The sequence below is a fragment of the Ascaphus truei genome, chromosome 7 (assembly GCF_040206685.1).
Source record: "Ascaphus truei isolate aAscTru1 chromosome 7, aAscTru1.hap1, whole genome shotgun sequence".
NCBI classification, from domain to species: Eukaryota; Metazoa; Chordata; class Amphibia; order Anura; family Ascaphidae; genus Ascaphus; species Ascaphus truei.
The window spans coordinates 1,380,202-1,385,000 of record NC_134489.1 but is presented as its reverse complement, the minus strand read 5'-3'; positions in this window follow the sequence as shown (position 1 = coordinate 1,385,000).

The following is a 4,799-nucleotide window of genomic DNA, read 5'->3' as shown; positions in this document are numbered from 1 at the left end:
AGTAACATTAAAGAAGAGGAGTCCCTGCCACGAGGAGCTTACAGTCTAATTGTTAGATAGGGAGAACGTACAGAGACAGTAGGAGGGAGTTCTAGTAAGTGCGTCTGCAGGGGGCCAAGCTTTATGTATCATGTGTTCAGAATATCCACAGTGCTATTCATATGCTTCTTTAAACAAGTGTGTCTTAAGGTGGGTCTTAAAGGTGGATAGAGAGGGTGCTAGTCGGGTACTGAGGGGAAGGGCATTCCAGAGGTGTGGGGCAGTCCGTGAAAAAAGTTTAAGGCGGGAGAGGGCTTTAGATACAAAGGGGGTAGAAAGAAGATATCCTTGAGAAGAACGCAAGAGTCTGGATGGTGCATAACGAGACATTAGGGCTGAGATGTAAGGAGGGGCAGAAGAGTGTAAAGCTTTAAAAGTGAGTAGAAGAATGGAGTGTGAGATGCGGGATTTGATCGGAAGCCAGGAGAGGGATTTCATGAGGGAGATGCTGAGACAGATCTAGGAAAGAGTAGAGCGATTCTGGCAGCAGCGTTTAGGATAGATTGTAGGGGAGACAGGTGAGAGGCAGGAAGGCCGGACAGCAGGAGGTTACAGTAATCAAGACGGGAGAGAATGAGGGTCTGAGTCAGAGTTTTAGCAGTCGAGCAACAGAGGAAAGGGCGTATCTTTGTTACATTGCGGAGGAAAAAGCGTCAGGTTTTAGAAATGTTTTGAATGTGAGGGGCGAATGTGAGAGAGAAGTCGAGTGTGACTGTGACGGGGAGGAAATAGTTAATACCTGATTGCCATGCATTACTACTGTTACCCTGTCCCCGCCATTTTTATTCCCCATGTGCAGGCCATTTCCTGTCTGCGAGGGTAAAAGACGAGATGCATTGCTTGCCATACCCTCTAACCAACACGATAGCAGATCTTAAATGTAAGGCAGGATGTATTTTTTTTGTAAGTCCATGCAGGAATTACTTTGACCTCCAGCTGTGATATGGGTGAATGAGCTTTGGTATTTTTATGACCAAGCCTCAAAAGGTTTTAATTATTTTTATGATGGAGCCTCAAAAGGCTCCCACAGATTTAGAGTCCCCCTGTCTAAAAGAGTGTCAATTATGAAAAGACCCAGAGGCCCATAATGTATACAATACTGGCATACTGATGCACAGCAGATGTCAGGCTAGTGACACCTTTAAGTCAAAAATCAGACTTAGGGGCCCCAAGTTATGGGTATAGCCCAGGTATGCTAAGTGGCATGGGCTTCAACCTGACCCATGCGCCCTGCCCACCGAACAGCCCTTTTGACCAGTCTTATGAACTGTGGGTCACTTGGCTATTTGTGGTTTTTTTTTGTTCCCACGAGGGGATTGGATCCACATGTTAAAGATAGCTTTGGGCAGTCTATAAATGTGGCTTCCCAATTATTCCCAGTGTGATTCTTGAATTTTAATCCATGATGTAAAGATGCAAGACTTTGTTCCAGTACAGCAGCAACCAGTCCAAGAGTGAAGGGGTTAACAACCACATAACCACAGGACTTTTAAAACCAAGGCTGCATTTCTTGCACTGGCAAGCAAAGGACAATTTCTTTCGTTCCAAGGACAATTTCTTTCATTTCCTTATCCCAGTGAGTGTTGTTTTGAGTGTATTCTGCAGATGTCGTGTGTTTGTCTATTAAGGAAATAAATCACAATTTATTTTGCAACTTGTTCTGTTCCATCACGTTTCCAGAAATATAAATGTGTTGATAAAAGTTGATGTCATCGTTACAGGCTTTTAAAAAACTACTGGCAGCTGGTGGTTTACTGATTGAACCTATATTGCAGTTTCCTGCGGGCTCTGTAATATAGTGAGGACCTTGTAGCTTGCGAGCTCCTCAGACAAGTAGCAACTGACACACTTCTAAAGAGCACGAGAGACTTCACTGTTCCCTTCACCCATACCCCGAAGGCACCATGAGCTATCGCTGAGGAAGGTTCAGGTCATGGACCAGAGAGAAAGTCGTGGAGAGATGTGTGGGATATGGCTTACCGACAGTAGGGCGGTCGAAGGCATAACTGGAGGAGGATTGGGAGCACTATGAGGACCGCATGGTCCTACCAGAGGGGCAAGTCTCTGTAGCTGCTGTGTTGGCTGACGCTATTCAGCCCGGAGTGCAGGAGGTCCCTCCAACTCTGGGGCTGCAAGGACATGAGGAGAGTGCTAGTGACCCCCCGGTCATGGGTGGCTTGGCGCCGGGGGTTGCGGACGAGGTAGCAGCTGCGGCTGCTGAGCGTGCCGTCCCCCGGGCTCACTGCACTTCTGGCTACATGGGGAAAGGGTGTTAGCACTGCGGAGCGGGTACAGCTCCTGGCGGCAGTGCTCGGAAGAACCCACAACTCCTACCTTGCAAACCGGGAACAAGGTCTTTCCCGGGCAGATCACAGCTTCAACAAGTTTGTGGATGGCACAGATGACCTCGTTGCGTTCCTGAATTACTTCGAGATGCAGTGTTCCCGGTTCCGAATTCCAAGAAGGGACTGGGTGGTCAGACTGCGACCACTGTTATCTGGCAAAAGCCAAACGGACTGTGATGGGTATTCCACGCATGGATGCCGATGACTATGGTCATGTGAAAAGCAAGCTGCTAACCCAGTATGCCCTGACCCCAGAATCTTACAGGGGCAAGTTCCGGATGGGGGTAGTACTCCCCGAGAGTCATACAGTACCTATGCCAGTAGAATGGCTTTGCACGGGACTCAGTGGGTGGAGGGGAATTTGGTTACAACATTCCATACCCTACTGGACTTATTCTTTCAAGAGCAGCTGCTGCAGCAGCTTCCCACAGATGTGAAGGGATGGGTCTATGACCATAAACCTCAGACCTATGAGGATGCAGCGAGAATGGCAGATGAGTATGTGGCCAGCCGAGTTGTAATGAAGGACCCTGTAGCACCCAAAGGAGCGGGCCGTGCGGCCCAGGGCGCTAAGACTACCCCTCCGTGGACTCACCAGCCTGAGGCAGCAAACAGCACACCCAAGGCTGCAGAGTTGAAGCATGAGAGGCGGTGTTACACTTGCAACAAGGGCATCTCAGGCCAGACTGTCCGGACCGGGACAGGTCCAAGGGACCCCATCAGGGGCAATGCTCACCAGCTGCGAGACCGGTCGCCCGTGTGCGACTGGCACACACAGAGGAGCCAAGTACAGCCGTGGAACCAGCCCACAGAGGGATGCCCAGCGGAGAGACTGCCCTTGCCACCACAGGACCAGCAGCTGAGAGCGGGGGACATCAGGTTGCTCCAGTCTGGATGCAGCCCAATGATGTCCGGCAGAAGCATCTACGGAAGGTGACCATCGGAGACCGGCAGGCGGACGGCTTGCTAGACTCCGGTGCCACTGTGTCTCTGGTTCGCCCTGATATGGTGCGGCCAGAGGATTTGCTGCCGGGCACCGGGATGCAAGTGACCATGCCAGACGGAGGACCGCGGTCACTCCAGGTTGCCCGGGTCTTTTTGGACTGGGGTGCCGGACGTGGCGTGAGGGAGGTGGTGGTTTTGCCTGGGTTAGATGCTGAGGTCTTGCTGGGTAACGACCTAGGACACGTTACCTGTGTTTTTACCACTGAGCTGGCACCTGTTGCAGCGATCACCAGGAGCCAGTCAGCAAGGATTGCAGCAGAACTAGCCCCTGTCCCCCTGCATTTTGGACCTACAGTTCCAATAGTCTCTGCAGAGACCAGACAGGTAAGCCAGACTCAGTCGCTTTCTGACACTGACTTACTGTTCCCTGTACCTGTTCCCTGTCCCCCTGACTCAGATGTGACCGGGGGGTGGCCAGAGTTAGGTGCCCAGGTTAAGGATGCAGTGCGATCTGATCCCAGCTTGGAGGGCATGAGACTGCGGGCGTCCGAGTCTAAGCCAAGCAAAGGGTCTGATTACTTGTGGCACCGCGGGCTCCTATACAGAGAGCAAGGGACCACCGGGTTAGATGAGGTATGGACGGGGAAGAGACAGCTAGTGGTACCCCGGGAATATAGGCAGCAGTTGTTGCGGGTAGCCCACTCCATTCCACTAGCGGGGCATCGGGGTCGCTAGGACGTGAGTCCGGCTGTTGCAGCGTTACTAGTGGCTGGGGGCATCCAGTGAGGTGGCAGAGTTCTGCCGATCCTGTGATGCCTGCCAGCGAGTAGGTAAGCGGGTGACTGTGTGAAGGCACCCTTGAACCCGTTACCGGTAATAGGGGAACCCTTTCAGCGGGTAGCTATGGACCTCGTGGGAACCCTCATGGTTCCCAGCTGGTCAGGAAAGCGCTAAATTCTCACGGTGGTGGATTTTGCCACCCCGTAGCGCTTGCCAGTATTGATGCTCGGGCAGTAGCTAGAGCTCTTTTAGCCATTTTTTCTAGGGTAGGTTTCCCTAGTGAGATCCTCACCGATCAGGGGTCGCAGTTCATGAGTGAATTGCTCCAGTGTCTCTGGGAGGCGTGCGGGCTGAAGCACTAGCGCACAACCCCTTACCACCCCCAAACCAACAGACTATGTGAGAGGTTTAATGGTACCCTGAAGCAGATGCTGCGAACATTTATAGAGGCAGAGGGAAAAGACTGGGAGATTCATCTGCAGCATTTGCTGTTTGCGTACCGAGAGGTGCCGCAAGAATCTACAGGCTTTTCTCCCTTTGAGCTGCTATATGGTCGCAAGGTACGTGGACCTCTGGACCTATTCCATGAGGGATGGGAAGGGGAGACTACCACTACTGATGCTTCTGTGCTTCAGTATGTGATAGATCTCAGAGTCCGGTTAGAGATGCTCATGGGGTTGGCACAGGACA